The sequence below is a fragment of the Pan paniscus genome, chromosome 18 (assembly GCF_029289425.2).
Source record: "Pan paniscus chromosome 18, NHGRI_mPanPan1-v2.0_pri, whole genome shotgun sequence".
NCBI lineage: Eukaryota > Metazoa > Chordata > Mammalia > Primates > Hominidae > Pan > Pan paniscus.
In genome coordinates, this window is record NC_073267.2 from 54,484,599 (window position 1) to 54,495,792 (window position 11,194).

General features: G+C 41.1%; 1 pseudogene; it reads right to left on the reverse strand.

Moving 5' to 3' along the window:
• Window positions 1-2,284: 2,284 nt before the first annotated feature.
• LOC134729380 (uncharacterized) lies at window positions 2,285-10,898 on the reverse strand (annotated as a pseudogene).
• Window positions 10,899-11,194: the final 296 nt, after the last annotated feature.

Below are 11,194 nucleotides of genomic sequence, written 5' to 3' on the forward strand. Positions count from 1 at the left end.
TGTAAATGAAATGGGGAGACAAATCATTATCCCATTATCAATATTTTAATAAATTGGATCCATGAACCAAATCCAATGAGATAAAATCAATTAGTAATAATATGCAAATTTGTTTTAAAATTACAAGAATTCCTTGCACATTTGAGAACAGGAGAGTCATGATTGTTTATCAGCAATAATAAACCATTAATTTTAATTGTCATCAGCTAATTGAGATTAATTGCAATACATCATGCTTTATAATGTGACTGTCAAAAGGAAAATATGATTTTAATCTTATACTACATCTATCAATGTCTTTGATTCATAGCACTATAGAATAAGCCCCTAGTTTTCAAAGCCAACTGATGAGGCAGCGACATCTTATGCAAGTTTGCTGCTTTCTGCCACAGTGGTCCTTGGTCAGCTGGCACAAATTGTTTTACAAACACCACTAGGTCTAAAAAACTTTTGGATCACAATGAACGCAGAAACACCTTCATCCCTTCAGAAATACCTATCAATTAGTTCCAATACAGAATGAAAAATTGACAACGGAAATATGTGGATTGTAAAAATGCCAGATAGCTTGCATCTACATGAAAGAAAAATGCCATTTTTATTACAATAGATCATTGTTTTACATGAGTTTTGGTATAGCACAATGTTGAACCAAGGGCAAAGAGAGATGAATTAATGAAGTCTTAAGATATTAAGAATTTGAAAGAAAAGGCAGGTCATCTTTGAAGGTTAGTGACATAGCATTCATCTTCTGTTGTCACCTTTTCCGTCATTCCCTGTATGCCTGATGGACAGCTTTCACTCAAGTTCAGAGAACAGCATGCAAAGATTAGCTACCAACTAATTTTTATGAAGTGAGCTTAATTTCTAGCCAGACCGAGCTTATGTTTTAGCAGGAAGCATTTTTAGGAAATGTTTATGTTAGAGTTTGCCCTTCTTGACAAGGTGAGACATAAATGTCTACTTTATAGACATGAATTAAGATGGGAGGATATTTGGGGGAAACTTTTTTTTTAAATGCTAAATAACAAAGGTACACAAAGGGAAAATTATACTAGATTTATTTCCCACTTGTTTTCTATGTCTCATCCAATTCATCTTGATTCCCTTCAGTTTCTGTTTAATGTAGAAGGTGGCATTTTCATTATTTTAAGCTTATAGCACAATGAAAGAATTCTCTTTTTCATGAACTGCATCATAAATGAAAGGGAGGAAGAGTGTCCAATATCATATTTATTGTTCAACAAAACACTGCTCCACTGCTTAAATTCAGTTTAAAAAAGAGAATTTATTGGACATCTAACACATACATAAAAGGCAGTAAAGACAAATGAGAAGAAGGCAGGATATTGAAGTATACAGACTTTAATGCTGAGTTTTGTATCTTAGTAAGTTACTGCACCTTACAGAGACTCAATTTCCCCTGATTTAGGAAGGCGATGCTAATGGGTATTGCATAGGTGTAAGTATAAAAATGTTGTATTTAAGAGAATCCCTCAAGCTTGGTATAAGGCAGAAAATAAATAGATGTGACATTAATGAGTAGTTTATTACATTTGTATGCTACCTGCAGACTAGAGGAAGCAAGAAACACAGCCACTATGCTTAATTAGCATTATATTCTAATTTGGAATATAAATAGAAAAGAGAAAAATAGAAAGCTATGCATAAACACATGCATTAAAATGAATTTTATGTGGACTCTTTCATGAAAATGTTCCTAAGGTATTTTATTTTTTATTGTGGTAAAATACACATAACATAAAATGTACTGTGTTAACCATTTTAAGTGTACAGTTCAGTGGTACTAGAGTCATAACATTGTGCAGCCATCCCTACCATCCATCTCCATAACTCGTTTCATCTTGTGAAACTGAAACTCTATACCCATTAAACAGTACTTCCCCATGTCTTCCTCCCCCCAGCTTCTGGCAATCATCATTGTACTATCTCTATGATTCTGTAAACTTTAAGTCTCTTATACAAATGGAATTATACTGTATTTGTCCTTCACTGACTAATTTATTTCACTTGGCATAATATCCTCAAGTTTCATCCAAGTTGCAACATATGTCAGAATATTTCCCTCATGTTTAAGGCTGAATAATTTTCCATTGTATGTATATATCATGTTTTGCTTATCCATTCATCGGTTGTAGGACACTTCAATTGCTTCTACGTTTTAGCTATTGCCAATAATGCTGCTGCAAACATGGATGTGCAAATATTTTTTCAAGACTCTGCTTTCAATTCTTTTGCTATCTTGAGATGTGGGGCTGCCGAATCATAAGGCAATACCATTTTGATGTTTTGAGGAACTACCGTACTCTTTTCCACAGCAAACATAGGGTTTGGCATTCCCTCCAATATTGCAAAAGGAATCGCCACATCCTTGCCTGTGGATTTTATTCACAAGTCCTGTGGCTCTCTCTACATCCCGGCCACCATGTGCTATTTCCTGTTTATATATATGACATCAAAGGTGCAGAAAGTAATGAACTAATTTGGAAGGATAAACATGTAGAAAAATAGAGGTAAATACTGACTACATAAAACCATAAGAATAAGAATTTTGGATGATCTATCTATTATATATCTATTTATCTAACATCTATCTGTTCCTCCATCTGTAATTAAAATATATTACAGTTAGAGAACAGAGAAAAAAGTAGGAATACATGAATTTAAATTTTAATTCTTCTTAGATTGTCTCACAGCATCATTATATGACAGAAAATTTATAGGTCAGTATCTGTTAACTATAAATGTAACATTTTTAAAGTATTCAAATACATTGAATTATAGCATGAATAACATATTACAATCCATTCAAGTTTATTTTATTCCAGGAAAACAAAAGTACAAATTTCATTTGCAATGCAAGAAAAACAGAAATCGATACATATGTTTGAATTATATACACATTTAATTTTTAAATATACATTTTTAAAAAATAAAATTTTTCTAGGACAACTACTTAAATATCACTGAAAATAGTGTTATTAGATAATACCTTCCTAATGACTCTGGTATTACATAAGAAAACAAAATTAAAATTTCAGATATGCTTAGAAACTAAAAATTTTAAAAATATTATTCTGTTCTCCATATGTTCATATTTAATATTATTTCTTGTTTTCATTATTCTTCAGTGTTGCTCTACTAAAATATAACATACAATAGTTACTTTTGATTTCTGTTCTTATTACTCAAAATTGTATATATTTTCTCATGCTCTTAATTTAGCTATGCTACTTTTCTTTACTCCTGGAATTTTCACATTTGTGTTCACTCTCTTTTGAGTTCTCATAGTATCAAATAAGCTTTTTGCCCTCTTTCTGATTTGAAGGTTCATCTTCTCATAATTATTTTGTTCACTCAGTTTCTTTTCATTCTCAGTTAAGTGCCTCTCATGTGGCTTCTTTTCATTTGGAAGGTTTCCTTTCATCTTAAGCCAATCTTTTATTTATATTTTGATTCTGTTTTTTGGAGGACATGCTTCCCTGAATTTTAAGGAAGAGGCCAAAAGGTTTGTTCAAGTTTTTACCTGATACATTGGATTAAATTATCTAATGTACACACCCTTAATTTAAGTCTAGGGGCGACTGTCTACTCTCGATTTTGTATAGTATTATTTTTCTTAACATCCAAGTCCATCTTCATCTATTTGTATATGATCAATAAAAATATATTTGTCCAGAACCCTGCTTTGGTGGAGTTACTTCTTTCTAAGTAGGAGAGGCAGCAGTTGAGACATGAGCTGGGTTCTGGGTCAGTTTAGAGGGCTGGGCGACATTCCTCCTTTTGGTCTGTATGACTGAATGAATGTGGTTCTTGCTGTCTCACTCCTCTCCTTAACACACTGAGCCATTGCAGCAGATGAGAAGGAATAATCCTGATCTGCCATTCAGGTGCAACTCTTGTTCTCTCCAACCACATCCATAGGTTGTACTCACACTCAGCCAGAATGTATCCTGTCAATGATATGGAGATGTATCTAGCTATCTAGATAGATATCTACTTTGGTTTATGCTCTCTGGTTGCCCATAAATTATCTCCTTAAAGTGAATATCAAAAGAGAGCTTGGTGATGGCAGTGTTATAAAATCCTCAAAATGCAGCACCCACACCCAGAGGAATTTGTAGATTCTGGGATTCTAATTCAGATACCAAACTATATAAAAGGGGCATTGGTCATTGAGGGTTGCTAGGCTCTTTGTGGAGCATATTTGCTCTTTTCATGACTTTGAAATTATTTAAAAAATCTAACCTTTTTCTCGGTGTGCTGCAAGATGATTTGATTTTAATGCACAAGCACTAATTCTCCCCTAAGATTCTACAATATATTTGCTTTGACAAGCCATAGCCAGCAACTCACTTCACAGCAATTTATAGCATTTCCATGATAAGTTGAATTATTTTTAACTAGACTCTCTTTGCCTTAATAAAAATATGAAGAAGCAATATACTTGTTGTAGTTAGGTTCAAAAGTTGGCAGTCTCTCTCCTGGAAAGAATAATAAAACTTTACAGCGGCCTAATATGCAACTATAGACACACACACATGCAAGCACTATTCATAATATTTAAAGCACATTCTGTTCTATGACTTCATTTGTCTAGCACAAAATAAAGCGGTCTCAGTATATGTCAAGTACCAATTGTTTCGTATGGCCAATTATAGGTATTTTATTTTTTAAAGATTAGAGTATTCTTGAAGCTCTTTCTATTTCTTTGTCAATGAACTAAACATTGGCAAATATGTAGGGTTTCCCACATAAGAACATTATTAACATCAAAATAGAAAGCCGGTGGTAGAAATAATGATTGGGAACAGAGTCTCTACTCAGCGTTCTACTTCTGCCATACCACAACTTTGTGATCTCACGAAATATCTCTCCATGTTCTCATCCCTATGTATAGTTCTGTCATTTTTCTATAAGAGCTTTTTGCTTAATTATGAAGTACTAGTTACTATAACCATTATTTTGAGCTTCATGTAAATCAAGAACACATGGACTCCACTTGCAAAACATTGAAAATGTAGTTAGGGATTGGGGGCACAAAGCAACATTTAAAAATGTGTAAAGACAATGAGTAAGCAACAAAGTGTCCAATTTTTTAGGCGAAAGTTGCATACATCAGGAAAAGGCAGGATTAAGTAACAGAGAATTTGAATGATAACTGGCCAGTTGGTGTCGTTTACAATTGCAAGTCATACAAATGAAGTTTGCTTTTTTAAAGAGAAAAGGAGTTAGTTAGAATGGGTCAACCTATTGGGGAAGCAATGTAGTTAGAGACAATGCCCAAAACCATGTGACCAAATGCTCTGTAGAGCGCACCCCTGCAATGCTGCCATTGTGAGGCCAAGTCTCTCCTTGTCTTGGTACTGAGCCCTCCATTCTTCCTCCATCATTGCCACTGTAGATGCCACAAAATGATCCCTCAACCACCGCTGCCCAGGAACAAAGAAAGAATTCTGTCCTTCCGCGCTCTCAGATCAATTTCCAACATCAGGTGAGACTTTGATGGGCACTATTCAGTTCCCATATCCCTGAAATAGATGCAGTAAAAACATAGAAATTGCCTATGTGTTTCCCAATAAGACACATATGGAAGCCTGTTTTCCCACAACAGGAAGGGGTTTCCACGATGGGTGTTCAAAGGAACAATATTCCCTGTAAACCATACTTTGCCCATATGAAGAAGAGCAATAAGGATTATTTAGTAAATAGACATGGAAACTCATCCAGGGTTGGCTGATGAGAAGCTGGTTAGCAAGGGGGTCTGCCTTCAGTTAGGACAAGGTCTGTGCTTCCCACGGGTTCTCTCCACAGCAGGAGGGATACAAACTTCCCTTTCCTCCCCTGCACCTACCCTCAAATGGCCCAGAGGTCTTCAGGTGCTAGAATTTCTCAATGAATGCTGCACAAAATAACAGACAGCCTTGACTGTCACTGTCTGTTCTCATGAAGCTAGTCTCTGCTTACTACATAAAACAGAAGAGTAAGAATAAGGGTGTTAAACACTACCCTAGCTCAAAAAAGTTTCTCTCTGTAGGTTGCCAAGAACCTGGGAACCAGTGCATCTGCTGCTTTCCCTTCTCTGATTCTAGCCTAGACAAAAGAGGCAACGGGCATTTCTTCAGAGGCCTTGAGCTTCACTACACAATGACCCAGGCTCTACATGCACCCTCTTTATATATTTCTACCTTGAAAAAAAATTTTATATAATAATATATATTTTTATATAAGGAACACATATGTTTATTTTATAGATAGATATAGATATACATAGATAAAGATCTCTAGTCTGCCTTTTTTAAGGCTGGGCTGATCACGTTGCCCCAAAACTATAATCCCAGCCTTTGGGAGGCCAAGGTCGCCAGATCTCTTGAGTCCAGGAGATGGAGATCAGCCAGGGCAACATGTTGAAACTCCATCTTTAAAAAATTAGCTAGTATGGTGGCGTGCACTTGCAGTCCCTGCTACTCAGGAGACTGAGGTGGGAGAATCGCTTGAGCACAGTATGTGAAGGCTTCAGTGAGCTCTGATCACATGACTGCACTCCATTTTGGGTGACAAAGTGAGACCCTCTCTCAAAATAAAATAAAATAAAATAAAAAGGCTACCACCATACTCACAGATAAGTGTGTCAGGTATATTTGCAGCTATCTTTCCTATACTCTATTTGGTAAAAAAAAAAAATTGCAAATAACTCTTCTCATTCTAGATTTTTGTATTAATTAGACATTTGAAGTTTATAGCAGAAGAGCTATAATCATGTTTGGTATGTGTACTCTATAGACCAGATAGTGCAAACATATATCAATGCTTTTTAAAAGTATATAAGGTTATTAGAAATATTTTAAACTACCTATAGGTATATATGTATCTAATTGAACTATCAAATGCAAGTAAGATCATTTCCTTAGCGTGTGAAATGCACTCAATTTATTAAAATATTTTCTAATGTCTATTACAATATTTCTTAATTAGCTAACATAAGAGGAGTTTTAAGACATTTATATGTACTTACTAGATTCAAACTCGATTCCACTATTTTCAGAAATCATGCTCTGAGACAAGTCCTTTTTTTATCTAACTATGTTTCTACCTATATTAAAAGACAGATATGTCAATTTTGCTAATCATGCTGTTCCAAACCTCTCCATCCTATTTTTCGTTTGTTCTACCAGTCATTCAGAGACTTACTTATATTCAAATTTCTCTCTAGGTTTAACATTTGTGTATGTCTTCTTGTGTTTTTGTCTATTTTTGCTGTATATAATTTAAGACATTTATTGACATATATCATACATGCAGAAAAGTACAATGATTAAATATGGATAGCTTCATTAATGAAACACATGTATTTGCTTATAACCATGTATGAAAATAGAACATTACTAAAAATAGAGATACTTCTCCTGCCCCTTTCCAAACACTAACCCTCATCCTCAATAGTAACAGATTTTTTTTTTATCATAGAGTAATTTGGTCTATTTTCAAATTTTTATTAAATAAATCAGAGTATCTACTCTAAGTCTATGTTTCTTTCATTGTTATTTTGCTTATAGTATTTATCTGCTAATGGACATGGTAGATTAAAGACGGCTACATACACATTTTTTAATTAATAGATTTTTTGAGCACTTTGTGGCTCATGTCTCTAATCCCACCACTTTGGGAGGCTGAGGTGCCTGGATCATGAGGTCAGGAGATCGAGACCAACCTGGCCAACGTGGTAAAACATCTTCTCTACTAAAATACAAAAAATTAGCTGATAGATAACATCAAGATAACATCTGGGTTCTTAGCTGCACTGAGTCAAGCCTACTTACATCCTTGTTTGTCTTCCTCTTCACTTTTCCTTCCACATCACACTCCAGGAATGCCAAGCTGTGCTGGCCTTCTACCCCATTTCGACTATTTTGCCCCCGTCGATGCGGCTTTTTGCCGCCGTGGATTTTTGACCCCGCCGCTGCGGGTTTTTGCGGCTTTATGCCCCCGCCGCCGTTGCTTTCTGCCCCCGACCTCGCGGAATTTAGCCCCTGCCGCCACGGCTTTTTGGGGCTCTTTGCCCTCGCCGCCGCGGCTTTTTGCGGCTTTTTACCCCCTGCTGCCGCAGCTTTTTGCCTCCGCCACCGTGAATTTTTCCGCCGCGGCTTTTTGTCACCGCCAACGCGGCTTTTTATGGCTTTTGGCCCCCGGCGCCGCGGCTTTTTACTGCTTTTCGCCCCCGCCTCCGCAGATTTTTCCCGCCGCGGCTTCTTGCCCCGCCACTCCGGCTTTTTACGCCTTTTCGCTTCCGCCGCCGCGGCTTTTTTCCCCCGCCGCCGCAGGTTTTTCGTGCCGCGGCTTCTTGCCCCCACTGCCCGGGCTTTTGCGGCTTTTTGCCCCCGCCACCGCAGCTTTTTGCACCCGCCGCCGCGGCTCCGTGCCCCCTATGTGGCTTCCTGCCCCCGCCGCCGCGGCTCCTTGCCCCCTACGTGGCTTCCTGACCCCACCGCCGCGGCTTTTTATCAACCCAGCCGCTTTTTGCCCCCACCGCCATGGGTTTTTGCCCCTGCTGCCGAGGGTTTTTGCGGCTTCATGTCCCCGCCATCGTGGCTTTTTGCCGCCCCTGCTTTTTGCCCACTCTGCCGCGCCTTTTTGCGGCTTTTTTCCCCCTCCGCCGCGGCTTTTTGTGGCTTTTGGCCCCCGCCGCCGCGGCTTTTTCCGCCACCTCACCGTTTTGCCCCTGCCGCGCCTTTTTGCCCCCGCCACCGCATCTTTTTGCAGCCGCGGCTTTTTGCCCCTGCCGTCGCGGCTTTCTGCCCCCGACCCTGCGGCTTTTTACGGCTTTTTACCCCAGTCACCGCAGCTTTTTGCTCCCGCCGCCGCAGCTTTTTGCCCCCGCCACCGCAGCTTATTGTCGCCGCGGCTGTTTGCCTCGGCCGCCGTGGCTTGTTGCCCCTGCCGCCGTGGCTTGTTGCCCCCATCGCCCCGGCTTTTGCCCCCACCGCCCCGGCTTTTTGACCCCACCGTTGCGGCTTTTTGCGGCTTTTTGCCCCCGCCGCCGCGGCTTTTTGCCGCCATCACCGCGGCTTTTTCCCCGCCGCCGCGGGTCTGAGGGCGGGATCGGCAGACTTGGCTGCCAGATCTACCGGCGTCCTGGCTAAGGCAGCGCCGAGGGTCACTCCTGGTCCAGCTCTCCCGGTTCGGGGGTTCCTTGCCTAGACACCCGCGCCCCAGGCTCTGTTCCTGGGTCGCTGCAGCCTGCATAGAGCGGCACTGCGCTCGGCCCTGACGGGAGAGAAGAAGGAGAGCGGTGGAGGGGGTGACGCGGCTATCGCGGAGGGAAGCACAGGGGCTGCAGCCAGCTGGGTGCTGCAGCAGTGCGGGCAGCTCCAGAAGCTCATCGGCATCTCTGTTGGCAGCCTGCGCGGGCTGCGCACCAAGTGCGCTGTGTCCAAGGACCTCACCCAGCAGGAGATACGGACCGTGCAGGTAAGGGGATCGGGGACCAGGGCTGGGCTCCAGCACCGGACTGGACATCTCCCAGGGGCCCCAGTTCACTCCTGGCCGAGTTGCATCCTTGAGCCCGCGTCACCCCCTTGGAGGCTTCTCCTCCCTCCTGCACTCGCTGATGCGGCAGCCGGAGGACCCGGGACCAGCCCTCACCTTGGGCAGGATGTGTGGGGCGGGTGAGTGTTGGGAGCTGTGATGGAGGCTCGAGGGGCCCGTGGGCAGGGGGGGCTGCGGGTGGACATCCCCTTACGTCCCGAATTTCCATCTGGTGCAGCCTTCTCATCTTGTAGGTGAGGAAACCGAAGGCCTGAGGGAGAAATGACTTGCCAGGAACCCCTGTTAAGGAAAATTAACAAAGTGTGGTTATCAAAGGAGAACTGAGCTCGGATTCAGACCTGGAGTCCCACACCCTTGGTTAAGACATTATACCACCTTGAGTCTGGCCTGTTGACTGATGGTGAGCCACTCCATCCTCGTCTGATTGTGGGGTCTTGACCTCAAGGGGTTTCCTGCAGGAAGAAGCAAATGGGTTTGCTTTCCCAGCTCTGTCCAGTACCTTAGGGACCCTGAGAACTGGAGAGGTTCTTGGAGAGCCATCTGGTGTATGTCATGGGTGTGCCTTGTTTGAAGGTCAGTCTGCCCAGTGGGCTGGCTCAGCCCGAATGAACTGTCTTGAATCTTTGGAGATGTCTGTGTACTTTTAAGGGTTTCTCATCCTTGCACCAAAAGATCCCCTGGAAATTAGGTGGGAAAACCTTAACTTTTGTGGAGCCTTGTATTTGTCTTAAAAGTTCATGCACATAGCCAGGTGTGGTGGCTCACGCCTGTTATCCTGTCCTGGATCCCTTGAGTCAAGGAGTTTGAGACCAACCTGGACAATATAATGAGACCCCATCTCTACAAAAAATAAAATATTAACCAGGAGTGGTTGTGCGCATCTGTAGTCCTAGCTACTACTGTGGCTGAGGCGGGAGGAGCACTTGAGCCTTCACTGAGCTGTGATCTCACCAGTGTATTCCAGCCTTGACTCAAAAAAAAAAAAAACCAACAAGAAAAATTCTTGAAGATTTTGCATTCTGTCCCACTATCCATTGATTTTCATGTCAAGATAATGTCAGAAATTCTTTACAATTGCTTCCAGAAGGAGTAGCCTTTTGATCTAGTGCACAGGTGTCCAGTCTTTTGGCTTCTCAGGGCCACATTGGAAGAAGAATGCTCCTGGGCCACAGATAAAATACACTACTGCTAATTATAGCTGATGAGATTTAAAAAAAAAAAGGTTTGTGCATAATTTTCATGATACCCACCACCACAGATACGCGGAAATGTCCTTGTAGTCAAAGGGTGGGACACGGCTGATCTAGTGTCTTGTCATCCGTTTTGGCTTTCTCCCTGACTCCAGAATGCAGGTAGAGATGTAGAGACATGCTCTCAGGACAGCTGTTGAGATGAAAAAAATTCGTTGTCATTTATTCCCAAGGACAGCTGTTTGCTATTTGCATTGAAAAAGTCTCCATTCAAACTGCTGTCACATATAAAATCTATTTATATGTCTGTATTTTTCTGTTGTATTTGCCTTTGTGGGCAGAAGTGTGTTTTAACCGAGCAAACTGTCCTTCCAAATAATGAAGTCGAAGTCAGCCTACCTGTTTACCATTTTTCTTCCCCTTCCATTTTTCTAACA